Source organism: Hirundo rustica, chromosome 2, assembly GCF_015227805.2.
Source record: "Hirundo rustica isolate bHirRus1 chromosome 2, bHirRus1.pri.v3, whole genome shotgun sequence".
Lineage (NCBI taxonomy): Eukaryota > Metazoa > Chordata > Aves > Passeriformes > Hirundinidae > Hirundo > Hirundo rustica.
In genome coordinates, this window is record NC_053451.1 from 105,211,599 (window position 1) to 105,229,052 (window position 17,454).

Genomic DNA, 17,454 nt, shown 5'->3' on the forward strand with positions numbered 1-17,454 from the left:
AGGAATTTCACCCTAAAAAGCTTCCTTCTTGAATAATTTTAAGAGTATTTTTAGATATTAGTGTAGGTGTTGGGGGAAAGCCCACATTGCTTTAAAGTCTGCCTTTTGTTTAAAACACCATTTCAAGAGATGATGTTATGCAATTAGAAAGAAGAAAGGAAAAGATTCAACCCAGTTATAGTAATAGAATTTCACACAGTCTGTAAAAGGTTCTGTCTTAGAAAGCTTTAGAAATATTCAGTATATAATTTAGTAGATCATTGAGATTTATGTTCATATTAGATGAAAATATCAATATAAATCTTTTTTTTCCAAACAGGTTTAGACAAATTATTCTCTTTACAAATAAGTCTCTATCCATATGCCTATATGAGTGTCTTAAATACCAAGTCCTAAAATACAGGAATCTTAAATGGATGTTTTTGCTACCTGCCTTAGAGTAGCTGCAGTCCTTTGTGTCATGCAGTAGGAACTGAATCAAAGAAAAATTCACCTGAGTCTAGGAAAGAGGCTAATCTGGTACTGGAAGGATACTCTCTACAAAAGAAGAAAAATACAGCAAAGAAAACCCAACATTTTTTCCACAAACCTTAAAGACAGAGACAGTTTCTGAGGGAGAAAAGACTATTTACTTTCAGCGCTGCTTGCACTCCTTAGCACTCTGCTTAGGACTGCCAAAAAATTCATACATACCAGGTCACATCAACAGGACTTCCCAGAACAATATTTTTTTTCTGAGGACAGCCACTAGCAGATACTGGGTGGGAGTGGAAGGAGAGAGAAGGCACACAATCATACTTTGTTCTCATATGTCCTCCTCACTTCTGGAAGTTTGGAGACCACACAATGAGGAGGTTACAGCCACAACACAGGGCATAATAGGCTGTCAGCCATCTTCTTCCCATAAATCCCCTGGATTGCTTTTAACCCAGTTATATTTTACACTGACAAACTCAGGCTTCAGTTTCTAGATGAATTCTTGGTGTGGATTAAACAGCCCTCACGGGGTATCCCTTATCTCCAGACATGTGAGAAGCAGTTAAGGGAGAAAGGAGAAGAGAGAGGACAGGATTGGAGATCAAATCTCTGTCTCAATGGGCTTCAAATCATGGAGGCTTTCTGATCATACTGGAAAATTTGTCCACTCTTCTCTGTGTGCACTTACCTGGATACCATCATCTATGTTATTTAAAGTCTGTGTAAGACAGAGTAAATTGTTGCCCTGTCTTCCAGCTGGAGCCTCTATCGCAGTATATCAAAACATGACCTTTACCTCTTAGGAAGGCATGACTTTGCAAAATTTTGGGGTTTTGTAGCATAGGTCTGTTAGGAAAAGAAAATTCCACAACTAAACTAGAGATTAACTCAGTTCACTGAGAACTTGGGGCTACTCAGTAAACATGGCAAACAGGCTACAAATCAGATTTATTCCAGTGGATCCTGCATAACCTTGTGTCACCAGCCAAATGGAAGATCTAATGTCTTCTCATGTATCCAGCCAAGAAATCTTTGCACTACACCACAGATACTCCTAAGAAGAAGGCCTTTAAGGACAGCAGAACCTAAACAATGAAAAAAATAAAACTTTTGAATTTTACTCTTTATTTTTTTAAAAATCTGGCTGAAGAAGTTCTGTGCCTGTTTTTTAGTTCCATTCCTGTGCAGCACAGTAGAGGTAACAGAAATTACAGGGTGGCAGGCAGGCAAGTAAGTTGGCCACATTAGTTCACATTCTAAACAAATAGCAAAGGCCTTTCCTTTCAGCAATTTATGCACTGACAGGACACTCCAGCACCTGGCACATCTCTGCTGAAGTCCAGAGTGCCACCTCTAAACAATACTTTACTATTAAGGACACAAAAGTCCAAAGCTCAAAATTAAAGATTAAAATACTTTAGGTAATGCCAAGAACATACATACTTAAACTTGGTTCCAAATGCAACAGGGCAATTATTTACCTATGAAGTCCTAAGGTCAGATCTTTTTTTCTTTTGCTAGGAATACTAGGAGTTGTGGGAACATGTCCAAGTATTTTGATGTTATTGGCTCACCATATCTATTCACCTGTCAGGTGCTGCACCATATTTAGTAATTCCTGTTAGCTCCATGATGACATTTGTCACTGGATTGCCATTTTTGGCCTACTCCTGAATACCCTGCAGCTGCTTCTCTGAAAGAGTGAGTCATCCAAAACTGTTAAATCTGAAAGCCAGTCTCAGTTTGGCTCCCAGCAAAATCAACACATATGACAAACCATCTACACTTGTGTGGAGGTGTTCAAGGGACTGATAGTGAAACCCTAAAGTGTTGTGGGGAGGCAAAGATTCTAGCACCTGCACACTTTGCATGGCATGGCATGGAAGCCAAATAACTCCGCTGTAATCTCCTGGGGGCTAACCAGGAAAGTCAAGCGGCACTATGTCATGAGCTGCAATTCAACTGTGGTGGGGCACCTATCCCTTAAAATACACTTGATGAGCACAAAAAGTCCCATGTCCTCACCCACAGCAAACTTGATGTGATCAGTGCTCAAACTATGCTGATGTCACCATTCTCCTGTACACAGACTTCAGAAAAGCACAGAATGGGCCAGGCTGGAAGGCCTCCACAAGGATGATCAAGTCCTGATCCCTCACAGGACCACCCCAGGAATCTCACCATGTGCCTGAAAGCATAGTCTAAATGCTCCTTGAACTGTCAAGTTTGATGCTGTGCTCAGTTCCCTGGCCAACCTGTCCCAGTTCCCAACCACTTTCTGGGTGAAGGACCTTTTTCTAATATCCAACCTAAACCTACCTTAACACAACTTCAGGCTATTCCCTCAGGTCCTGCCTCTTATCACAGGGAGGAAACCAGTGTCTGCCTTTCCTCTTCCCCTCAAGAGGAAGTTGTAACTGCAATGAGGTCTCCCCTCAGTCTCCTCTTCTTGAGGCTGAACAGACCAAGTGACCGCAGCTGCTCCTCACACGGCTTCATCTCAAAGCCCTTCACCATCCTCGTGGCCTCCTTTGGACACTCTCTATGAGATTAACAACTTTCTTATCTTGTGGCACACAAAACTGTCCCAGATCTCAAGATGAGGTTGCTGCAGAGCAGAGCAGAGCAGAGCAGGACAATCCTTTCTCTTGCCTGGCTGGTGATGCTGGGCCTGATGATCCCCAGGACATAACTGGCCCTCGTGGCTGCCAGGGCACTGCTGGCTCATGTTCAACTTTCCATCAGCCAGGACACCAGGTCCCTTTCTACAGCACTGCTTTCCAGCATCTCATTCCCCAGTCTGTCCATAAATCCAGGGTTCCCCTGTCTCGTGCAGAATCCAGCACTTTGCCTTGAATTTCACATAGTTGGTGATTGCCCAGTCCTCTAATTGATCAAGATCTCTCTGCAGGGCCTTCCTGCCTTCCAGAGCAACGCTTTCTCCCAGTTTTGTAGAGTTCCATGGTATCCCTTCCAATCTGGCATCCAAGTAATTTATGGAGATGTTGAAGAGCACAGGGCTGAGGATGGAGCCCTGTGGAACCACACTAGTGACAGGTAACCAGACTGATGTCACCCCATTGATTATAACCTTTGTGCCTGACCCATGAGCCAGTTGGTTTTTTGGAATTTGTGTTCTGCTAAGCAAAATTTGAAAATGGGGAACATCCCATGATGTGTTTATCCAGCTCTGTGCTGGACATTTTGTCCAGAAGGATCCTGGGAGAGACAGTATTGAAAGTTTTATTGAAATCCAAAAAGATTACATCAGCTGATTTCCCTTGATCAGCTATGGGAGTTACCTTGTCATGTAGTTATATTATACCAGAATCCAAGCCAAATTTAAGATCAAATGTCACCAAACTAGGACAAAACACTAAGCAGTTATGAATGTTATATATTTAAAATACTATATATGGAGACATATATATACATGAAATTACACATTTAGGCATATGAAGCTTCTAAGGAAGGTGCCTTCTGATCAATAAGAATATTAAGAACTATTTAAATTAATTTCCAATTGATCAATCTTTATATAATTGAGAAAATATAAAATGGAGCTCAGCTGGACATAAATTGTTCACATTAGGCAGCCTCTTAAATGCTAACAGCAAAAAAATTGATATTTTGCTGCAGGAATTCTTTCAAACAACAAGAAGAAATAAACAGGAGCAATACATTTAGTTACACACGTATGGGAACAAAATAGCAAAGTTATACGCTGACATTTCGTCAATTGCTTGCTGTAAATGGTGCATTTTTAAGATTGCCAGAGATTATCACCAATTGCCTGATGTTCAGTGCCTTCCCCTATAATGATGTTCTCAGAGGCTATTTGAATTTTGCTTGGGAAGGTCCCAGGAGGTAATTTTATTTGGTTTCAAACTTTTCTCTCCTGTAGAAAATCTGATAGGCTATTTCCAGTGGTAAATGTTGATGTTTTATTATTACTTTACATATTTCAGGTTTATAACTGAACTACTGAGTGGCATTAGACTATTTTGTATGTTTCCAGCTATTCCAATTCTTTGCTTCATAAACTTCTGAAAATAATAAAATCTTGTTTTGATGGAGCAGCTTCTAAACATAACCACAAGGTAAAATACCAAAAGCAAACCTTCAGGCTGTTTGTGTAAACACTAGGGGAGCAATCACAAAGTAAAATGAAGATGCGTCAGGAGTATATCAACCAGTGGCAATATTTTGTATTTATTCATTTATTTTAAAATATTAAAGAAAAATAATTAAATACTTAGAACGTATATTTCAAGCTATCCAGTGGACACCACACTTTCCTTTCTCTCCTACATTGAGATTTCAAAATTATTTTGTCATCTAGGCTTTTTTTTTTTTTTTTTTTTTTTTTTTTTTTTTTACAATAATAGAGATAGGCAGCCAAAGATAAGCTCAACAGTTATGTATTCAAATCTGCATTTTGCAGGCATTTATACTCTTTTGGCATTGTTACTGTTCCCCAGCTCCTGTTCTTCCTAAGATGAATTGTATAGCCTTCCTGCAGCCCGTCCCTGGTCACCCCTTGAGGTCTGGATGTGGTCAGAGGAGAAACATTCTCTCCTAGGAGATTCTTGCTGCAGAATTGGGGAGTATAATTCACCAACTTCTTCAAAATCTAGAAGAATTACCAAGATGATTAGGGGTCTGGAGCATGTCTCTTACCAGGAGAGACTGAGGGAGCTGGGTTTGTTTAATCGGGAGAAGACTGAGAGGGGATCTCATTAATGCATATAAATGTCTCAAAGGTGGGTGCCAAGAGGATAGTGCTTTCTTCAGTGGTGCTCAGTAACACCATGAGGAGCAAAGGCCAGAAACTAAAACTCAGGAAGCTCCAACATGAGGAAGAACTTGTTTACATTGAGGGTGGCAGAGCACTGGAACAGGCTGCCCAAGGAGGTTGTGGAGTCTCCCTCTGGAGATTCTCAAAACCAACCTAGACTCATTCCTGTGTCACCTGCTTCAGGCGACCCTGCCTTTGCAGAGGATTATCTCCAGAAGTCCCTGCCAACAATTCTGTCACTCTGTGAAGAAACTTATTAAAAAACTCACGGTGTCTCAATATTCACTTGTGAGACAGCTGTGTCAATGGCATCTGCCAGAGCACCATGGGTTCCCAGTCAGCCGGGACCATGCCATGGAGGGCTCCCCATGCAGGGCATGCAGCCAGCCCAGCGCAGACAGGAACAGGGCAGCTGCAGGATAACAGAGCAGCCCCAGCACCAGGCATCTCTGTGGGGCCAGGGAAAGGAATGCTCTGAGGCTGGGCTGGGCTGTGGGGAGCTGGAGGATGGTCCTGCTGCAGCACCTCTGGGGCAAGGGCTGGTGTGGGGTCCTGAGCCCTGGGCAGGGAATGGGGAGCCCTGGGCAGGGGATGGGGAGCCCTGGGCAGGGGATGGGGAGCCCTGAGGGGTCTGTGTTGGCACAGGCAAGGCTGGGGGTGTCCTCAGGGCCCTGCCAGCACAGGGTATTATTTATATGGCTGTAGGCCAAGGATTAGATAGTGAGGCATAGTCTCTCCTACGAGGAGTGTTTGGTGACTGATGGGAAGCAGTGTGTCCAAATTGGACTTGCTGGTGAATGTTTGGGCTGTTTTCAGAGGGCTGGTACTGAGTAAGGCTGATTTGATGTTTTCTGTTTTACACAGCTTTCTTTCCTCCCTAGTGCACGGATGACAGAGCCAGCTCTAGGCATGAGGACAGTGTTACTACTGTTCTAGTGCATCTGAGGGGGCAGATTGCTCCAGCCAGCAAAAGACATGGCCTTGTAGGATGGCTGGTGAGTCTGGGGAAGATACATGTTGGAAAGCAGGTATGACTGGGGAAGAGTAGGTGGAAATGCAGAGGAAATCTTCCTAAAAGCAGCAGTCCTAAGATTTCCAGGAACACCCTTTCCCTGAGAGCACATAAGCAAAGCCCAGCTTGCCAAGGCTTCTCCTCCTTGCTCCCCAACCCAGATCACAGAATCAAAGATTCACCAGACAGATTGGGTTGGAAGGGGCTTTTGAAGATCCCATAGTCTGACTCCTCTACCATGGCCTGGGACACGTACCACTAGATGAAGTTGCTCAAAGCCCCATCCAACCTGGCATTGAGCACTACTTCTGCTGGGTTCCTGTAAGTACTAGTGCTGCCTGGCACAGATTCAGTTCTGGCTCTCGGTTGGCTTATTCATGACTGCAAAATTTACTTATTAACTGAACTTCCTGGTGAAGCATGGAGGTATTGGAATTGCTCCAAACTTACGTTCTCTTACAGATCATTAAAATTCCCACCATAGTAAGTAGCATGATGCAACAACAAACATCTACAAGGAGAAACTGGTTGGTTCTACCGTAAGACAGAAAACTATCCAATGGGATAGATTCTGAATAAACTCCTGAGTCTGGACTTTTACAAAAGGAGTAAGAAGAAAACATACAGAAAAAACAAACACATGTCTCAAGAAACTTTAATGCTAATTATGCTTTCACTTTTCAGCAAGACTCCTACTGGTCGTTGAACATAACCTCTATCCTCATGTCTTTTGAAATTATGTATATAAACATGAAATCTAATATAGTAAAGGTGTTCAGTAAAGAAAACAGTATCCCCTTATGTGCCATATGATAATTTACATACAGCTCAAAGAGGAAAGATATTCTCCCATTTTTCAGTGAAATTTTTATTCTGGTTCAAGTTCAAGAGGTCTAGCCAACTTTTTTAAACAGTTGAGCTCCCTTCAATTCACTCTTCCTCTCAACGTTATCCTAAATAACATGTTTTCCTATTAAGCCTGATGGAATTTCAGAGCACTCAGGGTTGAGTTTTTTCCTAAAATAAATGAAAGTGTTAAGCTGTGGGAACATTTTGTCAGATAGGTATGTCACCTTGTGGTTCTGTCAGACACCACAGCTATAGAATAATGTAGATCAATAGCAGTGCAGAAATCAGAAGTGGAGGATAGCACTAGTACAGTTTGGTTTGGTTTGTTACAGTAATTTTATATTAATGCCATTGAAATAGAAAAGAAGCAAGTGGCTTTTTTAAAGAATCTTTTCCAATTGCTAAAGACCTGGGAGAATTTTACAAAGACAAAAACGTTTTCCGCAGATAAGCACACAAGTTTTTATATACTTTTGCTGAACTACAGCAGTGTACCATGATGGTTTTCACAGACCTCTCTCTTCCTGAGGTTCCTTGGAAGGTTCCCAGGGACAGCTCCATAACAGTGTGTGATTTTATGCACAAAGTTAAGCACCTGTTAATTAATGTGGGATTGCCTTTATCACAGAAGATTACCAGGAATTTCCTAACAAGTTAAATTGAAGGCAAAACAGCGCAAAGTAACTGAGATTAACTGATAATATCAAGAAAGAAATCTGCAATTGAGACTGTTGGTGCTGCAACAGAGACAAACTTATTTTGTTTCCTGCAGAAATAAGATTACCATCACTCAGCCACAAAACACAAGCCTGCATTGCCAATCCACCTTAGTTTTCCTCAGTGTAACCTTTTGCACATTATCATTTTCAGCTTAAAATTACCTGAACCAAAGAGGCCCCAAGTGCAGGCACCCTCCTGAACGCTTTTATCAGAGAGAACAGGTTAGAGGTTAAAATAGTTCTAGCAACCTTAGTTTACACCCAGATACTCAGAGCAAAATATTAATGCTCCCACATTTCCTAAAGAGAAATAGGCTACTCTTGCATGCAAGAACTTTTTGCTGAACTTTAATGCACATTAAGTAAAAGCCAATGTTCCCCATTTTAAAATTTTGCATAGCAGGACCCAAACTCCAAAAAGTCTACAGTCTAATCAAAAAGACAGAGAAGATTATTTTCAGAATACTTCAAAATATTAAGAACTAACCAGAACTCACAGCTTTTCAAAGTCCTTGGCTGAAAGAGACAGTTTCTGCATATTTTGTATGGATACAAAAAGGAAAGAGAATTCTAATGTAAGAAGAGAGTCTGCTGAGAGGAAGGGACAGGTTGCTCTCAGCAGGCTTGAATATGAACAAACTCACAGGCAAGCTTTGAACCCTACCTCATAATTGGTGTTGATATAAGAAGAGTGACTGTGTGCAAGAAAGGAAGACGATGCCCCCGTCCCTGAGGCATGCACTTCAAACCTGATTGAGAGAAATTTTTCCCTTGGTACAATCACTTCTACTTCAGTGAAACTCCAGCATGACAAGCATTTTATATGCACTGTAAAGGGACCAGAATACTAATTTCTAAATGGAAAATGATAAACATCTTCCTCTATTTAGGCTTGTGGCTATGACAGGGAAGGCAGGCATGGATGGAACTCCAAACAGAAATGCCTCTGCAGAGATGAAGGCATTCAATATGCAGTAAATACACAAGTCCTTTACAACGAATAAATCCCAAACAACAACTTTTTCTGGTACCAGAACATTCATTCACAGAAAGATCTTTTAAAAGCCATCACATTTGATTTTGCTTTTGGATAGTTGAAAAGTTATTATATCCCAAAAGGCAGACATATTTGAATAATAAACTCCTTAATATAACAAGATGGTTATGTGTAAATATTTGCCTATCACAACAGTGTGCTTGAACCATTGCATCTTTAAAATTGTATTAGCTATCCACATATGTCAAACTGCAAGTGAGATTAATATAAGCAAGTGTCTCATTAACTTCCCTTCTTACATTGGGAAAATGAGCCATGAACAAATTTCAGAAGTTATGAGGGTTAATTTGGATGAGCAGACAAAGTATTGATGTTTGCCTGATTTATCTCTTGAGTCTGAACCATAAACCTCATAAACCTGAAACTCTACTTAATTTAGCAATGTTTTCTTGATTTTTTAGCTCAGACAGAAATGAATGGGAATTCATGGCATTTTTGTGCCTCAGGCAGGGGATGTACAGATCTTGCAAGTCTGGATTTTTTGTAAAAGATGGGTTTTATCAGCAGAAGTCACTTCTCTGCCTTGTCAGTGCTCAGGACAGAAAATCACATTTTTAGTGAACCATTTTTTAATTATTAGAATGGTGGTAGCATGAATGATATCTCTTTTGCCTGACTATTTTGAAAACCAAAATCAAGTGGCAGATAGGGAAGAGCTGCTAGAGTCATCTTTTGGATGTTATATAATGACTGTTCCCCATTGTCTCAAAAAGTTAATCTTACTCACCTCATGTTATTGACAGATACAAGTTTCTCCTCCTTCTCGCCACCTACATAGGCATGCTCACCATGAGACATGTTGGTAGTTCTAGTGTGAGCATGCCATCCTTGCTTTCTTCTGGTCTAGAGGAGTCAAAAGATGGTTGGGCAAGGCACTGCAGAAACCAATCCCTTCAGTCTGGGGAGAGAAAAGATGACTTTTAGCTCTGATCCTGAGAGAGGGAAGAAGGAAGACCCTCCTTCTGGGACATGTGCTAGAGTGAGGGATGATGGCAACAGCAGGAATCAAAATGCAAAATTCACATAAGACAGGACTGCAGCTACAGCACATTGTGGGTAATGGACAAGACACAGTTCAGGAACTGGTTGTACTTTCAGACTGTGAAACCAGACTCTTCTGATTCCCCTTAGTCTTCCAGGAATCATAGAAACTTTTCTGTCTGTTTCCAGAGACATTCAAGATTGTTTCCATTATATTGTGCATAATCCCTGTAGACTGTGATCAGTTTTGAACTGAAATACACTAATAAAATCACCAATGATGATTTAAGGACACCCAAGATTTATCAGCTGCAGTAAAAAAAAAATCTGTCCAGCTAAGTCTGTAAGGTTATGTTAGTGCCAAATAGATTGCAAACTTACAGACTATTCAAGAAAAAGGGTTTGTCTTCAAGATACTGTTTTTTCCTCATCAGGAGCTCTTCACCACAGAACCACATTACTGGCAAAGGACAATTGGGAAGTGGTTACTTCTGATTGATTTACTTGAATTTATATAAGTAATAATAGTTTCTCACAAAATGAACTTTGCATTTCACTTCTGCCCTGGTAGCACCCTCACCTCTTTTCTTGGCCCAGTAACTTTTTCGAAAATTATGTAAAATGCATTTGACAGAAACCACTACTTCTGTTTAAAGTCAGCAGCAGTCCATCCACTTCATGCCCATACATACAAGGATTGTTAGCACATAAGTGACAGAGCAAATAAAATTATCTATAAAACTGAGTTTTAAATGGATGGTAATTATTTAAGCTGTCCCACGGCACTTTGTGGGCAATAAGCAAAAAATGAAAACACCATTGCTTCCTAAGGCATATATTTAAATTCCAGTATCTTGTCTTAAAACAAATAAGCTAACCAAGCAACCAACCAGAGAAAAATCTCCTGAAAGGCAAATCCAGATCCCTCTGCCTTCCTGTCAGGATGACAGTAAGCCTTAAATGAAGAAGGTTCATCTCTTTTTGAGTGGAATTTAGTGTTTTTCTACCAGGTTATACATAAAAGCTTGCACTTGAATGAACATACACTTTTCATCTTCATGATGAGTTATGCAGAAAGAAAAAGATTGTGCATATGTCTTTCCTTAACAAAGTTTTATATTTATATGAATCTGTTCACTGCTTATGCCATTTCTTTCAGATGTCTTCAGTTAAACAGCCCTGTTGTCTCTTCATTCCTTTTGCAAATAGGGCTGTCACTAGGTCATGCCTTGCTGTTTAGTTATTTTTAGCGTTTCCATTACACCTGGAGATGTTTGCAGCTAAAGTGCTGCCATCTGGAGTTGTTAATGGCATGCTGGTGGAAGTGTAATCACTGCATGACTTTGTTCTGCACTTCCCCAGGGTGCAGAAAAATGTGATACACATTTAATTTATGTTAGTTTGGGCTTACAGCTGCTCATCATCAAGTGTGATAATATATACAATTTGGTGTTCTCCTTCAATATCTTGCCATCAAAAGTTACCTTTGACATATGAACAGTTCCAACCATAACCAAAATATACCTGTACACACTAAAAATATCTTTAGGTGAAACCTGTTTAATTTTTCTAGGAATTACAAATCTAGGAGCCTTAGAAATCAAGAAATCAAAATTGTATTTATCTTAGTAGGAGGTTCCTCTCTTGTTTTTATTGCCACTGATTTTGGGATGGCAATTTATCTCTGCTTTTCATTCACTTTAAGCTGCAGAAAGGAGATTTTATCTGCATTATCCGATTTGTCTCTGCTATGTGATAGCAGAAAATGATGTATTATTGTCTTAGCTATAGCAATTTATAAACCAAGAACCTAAATTCTGCCTTCCAGCCAGGGGCTTTTTAGGCTTGAGAAAGGACATTATCAGGTAGGTGCTTTGCTGTCTCATTTGTTGTTGTTTGTGGCTTTTTTTAATGACAGCATTTTACCAGGGAACAATCAAAATTATGCTCACATTCAAAACAAATTGAGTCTTTTTTCCATGTTAACACATTATTCTGTCTCAAAGGAGACTTGGCCTCCTAACTGGAAAAAAATGAAGTCTGAATTGCAGAAGAGGAAACAAGAGCTTTAATAGGTGTGTAACTGCATAATTCATAGAAGATGAAGCAACACATGCAGCATGGAACCTGTTGTACAGAAGACCTACACTTTGAGCTGCTGAGCAGCTCTACCAGTCACAGCTCTTGGCATTGCTCAGATAGATGTACTCTGCCTGCTTCTCACTTCGGGAAAAAAATCATTGATTTTCACGTAGAGGCTTGACTTAACTCCACAGATTGTGCTCCACTGAAGAATGTACCCCTAACCTGGGCTCCACCCTTACATGGTCTCTGCTTGGGCATCAAGCACCCCAAAAATGCAAGTCAAGCCAGAAACAAGACTCACTCACTGTCACTCTTATCTGGGAGGTCTGCAGTGACTTTTCTCTCATGGAAGTCTTGCAAAGAGCCCAGAGGTGGGAGGATTTGCTTGAGTGTAAATAAATGCCAGGTATGGGGAAAGCTGATGTTTTACAGAATGGGAGGAGCCTTTTCATCCCGGATAGGGAGCAGGAGGGTTTTTCTGAGTTAACCCACTCACAGAGATCCTCTCTCACATTAGTGTTGCCCAAGCAGGAGGCACGTTAGTATCCCTGATGAGGCTGGGGCTTCCCTTCCAGTGCCACAGAGGCATCCAACCCTCAGTGATTTCTGTCTCTATCCTTAGGAGGCAATGCCACCCAGGGGGTTATGAGACCTCTTTTTCTCCCCCCTCACACAAAATATATTCATTTGAGAAGCACCACAGTGTAAAGGCAGCTCTGAAATGAAATCCCAATGCTTCAGTCTCAGGGCAAACAATGGAAATCTCAGCTGAAATTAGAGAGTTTTGAAAAGCAGGGCAATGTGGTTAGGCAGCCAAGCTGGAAAATTTTGACTTCTGACTTTTATACTAAATGTACATGTTTGACAAACAACAAATTGAGAATTTTACTTCTTATATAACCTGTGTGTTTGAGTCACATAAAACTCTAAATATCAAGCAATCTGAGGAACTGATAGTGGACATGTGTGGATGAAGGGGTATGTAAATATTTCTAGATACTATGTTGACGCAGTTGCAAATTTCCATATTGCATTACAGCTAAAAGACTATAATTTGTCACAGTCACACAAAACAAATTTGGAAAGCTGTCTTGGCATTATTTTTCCTAAACAAACTTCTAACATCTCTCAAATCTGCTCTATATTTTCCGTATTTGCCCAAATGCTCTACAGTTTTGTTTCTAGCTCTATGTTCCTTATGAGTTTTGTTTGTTTGTTTGTTTGTTTTTAATTACATGCTATATACAAGTAAGATGAGAATACACTTGAAGAAAACAGAAAAAAAAAACATTAACTTTTTTGGAACAGGGATTGCTTCATTCAGATTGGTGGGAGGATAAAGGCTACTCTGAAGATTTGGTTGCCCATTGAGATGAAGGTGTTGAAAATGCAAGTGAAAATGTTTTAATGTTCATGTAAATATTCATATTCTGCCAAGATACAAACAAGGAAACTGATTTTTATATTAGAGGATCTTGCATCAGGAGAATTCCTGATATGGAAATGTGGAGGGAGCCTTTATGTTTATATTTGGTCGATATTTACTATTATAGTTAAAAAAAGGTGGGGGCCTGGTGGGGGAAGAAGGAAAGACAGAAAAAATAGAGAAGAGAAATTTGGAAGCCATTCCTGTTACTAGAGTAGCAAGTATTGAGGTGATGGAAAGAAATGTCTCTGGATGAACTTCATTTTCTAAATTTGCAAAACACACATCTGGAAGTGTACTATCTTTGGACCCCAGCTGCGGTGCATTGTCATCCAGGCTTAGCTGAAAGAAAAGAAATAAAATGCTTCTTTTCTAGGAAAAAAAGCAGGTTCAGCCTCTTAACAGAACACACCAGGGTAAGAAGATTGTGTTATATGACCGGTCACAAACTTTGGCTCTATAAGTTCAATATGAAAATTTCTAGTTTGCCTCTACTGTATTCTTAGGTTTGTATTCTTGAAGGAGGGAAACCTATAGATTCCCTTCTAGTCATGATTTTGGGCCAGCTGTAAAATTTGTCATAGGTGAATTGTCATTAGGATTACTCTCTAGTGTGATCATGTTGGTCACATGAACATGAGGGCAGTGTGACCACTATGGTTTTACTAAAGTTTCTTAAATAGAATTTTTTTAAATCTAAGTGCGAGGAGGATGCCAAATTGCTTCTACCTTTCCTAAAAAAAAAAAAAAAAAAAAAAAAGGAAAAATTTTAATATGCCTGGTGGAAACAATGACCTTGTGAGAACTATTTATTAATATAAGCCATCAGAGGATAGAATATTAATAATAATTGGGAACTTAATTAGATATCTGGCAGTGCTTAAACAACCAATTTATTTTTAAAAAAAAGTTAAAAAGCCAGATCAACTAGGGTCATCTCTCCAATTAAATAAGTGATAGCAATCTTTTCCTTAATTTGTATTCAAAACTAAAGTTTTTAAGTATCATTCATTTCACTTTAAAAGAATGTTTTGACAGAGAAAAGGATTTTCTTTTGAGCTAATTTATTTCAAGATTTCAACTATTGTTGATTTTAAAGAAAATAAAGGAATGTCTCCTCAAATAGCCATCAGAAAAGAAAGAGCTAAATTGTTGTAAATACTTTTTAAGCTTCCTTAAAAAAAGGAAAGACTAATATATCTCAGGGTATGGGATGTGGGTGCGCAGGTACTGTCAGGGGCAACATCTTTGAGGAGCATCCAGGCCTTTCCCATGCCAGGCACAGCAGCTTCCAGTCAGGAATGAAGGACTGAATTTGAGCCTGGAAAAGGCTGGGGAGAGGGCAAGTGTTTTAATTTTGTATTTGTTTATCATTACCCAAATCTGCTTTAATTGTCGATAAATTCCCTGCAGTCAAGTCAGTTTTGGCTGTGATGATAACTGGAGAAATCTTGCTGTCTTTATATCCTCCCAGAAGCTTTTTCATCTAATTTTCTACCTGTCCTGTTGAGCAAAGAAAGTAGGGAGTGGCATCCAGGTGGACATCCAGGTGCTGGCCAAGGCACTGTAACCCACCACAGTCAGGGTGGAGGAGCCAAAGAAGAACCTCTCGCTGTCACCTCCCAGCTCTCATCCTATCACAACACACCACAGGTATGTCTTATCCTTCTAATGCAGGCTTTGGTCACATAAGCCAGTCCTACAGCTGGACAGCCCCAAGGAAAGCAAATTCCACATTATCATCAAAAAACAGCTAGTTTTTATTTCTGCACCATAAGTAAAACTGATAATGGCTTATTAAAGAAAATATGGGTATTGATCTATTATGTTTATTACGATGCCAGGCAGAGTGCAGCATAGCTCCCAAATAAACACCACAATTTACAGGTGATCACAGAGTCCTTTTATTTACAAAAGCATTGAATACCCAAAACACAAATGCATATTCATAACCCTGGTGCATCCTGTTCCCTGCTTCCTATGGTAATTAGCTAAAAAGCCATTAAGCATGCGTAGTTTGTTCTTTGAAATGGGTCGGTGGTCCTTTTCATGGGGAGGGGTCCCCAAAATGAGGAAGTAAAGAAGTCTTCTTCATTCTGACCTTTCTACCTTCTCAATGCAAATGTGATAAATGAACCCTTGGTAGGACTCCTATTTCCTGAGTTCGTGACCGTTCAATGAGTTTCTAGGCAGAGGAGGCCTACAATTGTCTTATGTTCCTAAAAGCTATTTATCAGTTTCTGTATTCTTCATTATAAACACAGCTAACCAAACATAAAGTTGACAAGTAATCAGTTATTCTAATATGGAAGAGTGATCCCAAACCCAGTTTCTCTTACTTAATTACTAACTTTTAATTTCAGCAAAGCCTACCCATTTTAGTTAATTTCAGCAAAGCTTATTTCTAACTAAAAACTTAACCCTTCTAAAATCCTTAATTCTCTAAAGTTTATATCTCAATAAGATGAACGTTTTTAAACTACACCAAGGTCAGTGCAGCAGAAGTTAAAATTCAATGTTTGTTTTACAAAGTTAGTGAGATACAGAAAAAAATCACTACTATGATGCAAAAGGAGCAGCCTTTTCTACAAATAACTATAATTTGAAATTCTATAAAGCACCAAATGGGGAACATGAAGCCTTCTACTTCCAGACATGTGAGCTAACCTAACAGACAAAAGGGTACAATTTCATTTGGGTCTAAGATATGTGTACGTGCTACTACTACATAGTAGCAAATTAAAGATTAAAGAACTTCAAAAACCTTTGCAACCCACAATCCTTCTGAGTTACTTTACATACCTTGGGGGAGCCCTAAGCTTTAACAGCAGAAGGACATCCAAATTTGTTGAAACATAAGCAGAAGCTGAGCAAGGTCAGCAAGGCAAGGTGGAAGGTAGATCTCTTAATTAGTAGTGGAAAAATGTATTTTCTTCAGGAGAGGTTCTGTTTATATCTTGGTTATTTTATCCTAGTACTTTAATTCTTCTTCACCTTAAACCACATTATTTCTCTTTTTAAAGTTGCTTAATCCAATTTCCTCTTGAAATAATTTCTATTTATTGCTAACGCACACAGTTTATTACAGTATTCCCTTATGTGAACTCAAATGATTCACTTCAATGCCTTGTCTACAAGTTTCCAAGTCTACTTGTCAACTTTATGGTATATGACCTCCCATTTTTGAAGCAACTACTCTTAAACCATGGAGAGGTATCAATCTATAGCATTCCTTCAGTATATTTCCTTCCACTGTGAGATGCCCTCTTAGCCTCAATTTATCTGTGCTGTCTAATATACTACAGCCTGTAGCTAGGTCTGTCTAATCTGTCTTCATAACTCATATCCTCACAGTCCTAAGCACTTATACAATTCTTCGCTGCAGCCTCTTCAATCTTGACAGCAGTTTTTTCAATATGGAAAAGAATTTGCTCACAGCTTTTAGAAGATGGGTGAAACAAATTAGATTATTATAGATTTTATCACAAACTAAAAACTCGTTGGAAATTGTTTGAATTACTCCATTTTTTGCATATTGTTACAAAATTTAATAAAGATAAAACTGTGAGAGTTCAGTTGACAGTATCTTTCAAAAGGAAAGTTAAGAACTTATAATTACTGCAAACAGTGATTTCTTCACTAAGAACAATCAAGTGGATTTTTTCAAGTGGATTTTACTCTATGTGGTATCCATTTGGGAATTTGATCCAAAAAGTCTTACAAAAAATACACATATATGACAGTATGAAACCCTTTAAAAAATCATTTTTATTTCCAAAGACAGTAACGTCAGTTTTCCCACACATTTATAACCACTGCAGTACTTCATACAAGTGTATACTTCTAAGGACAGACATGGGGAAGTTCAGGCTTTATTTGTGGGAATCAAACAGCACTGAAAGCACACTTGCATCCATAAATGCAATAAAGTACTGAACTGGTATTGATATGGCATCCACCCTGTGGTGGGTTCCAGTGAGGCACAATCCCAGATCCAGGGTATAATTACTCTAAAGGAATCCAGTAGCATTTGCTCTGAAGTCATTTACA

At 39.4% G+C, this 17,454-nt stretch overlaps 1 protein-coding gene across 3 annotated transcripts in view; it reads right to left on the bottom strand.

Moving 5' to 3' along the window:
* The window catches only part of LOC120749537 (uncharacterized), a 325,325-nt gene that overhangs the window by 228,801 nt on the left and 79,070 nt on the right, over positions 1-17,454 (bottom strand). For all 3 annotated transcript variants that reach the window (XR_009208605.1, XM_040057035.2, XM_040057036.2), the window contains exon 2: positions 9,640-9,810. The gene's annotated coding sequence lies outside the window, so the exon portion shown is untranslated. The remainder of the gene's footprint in view (positions 1-9,639; positions 9,811-17,454) is intronic.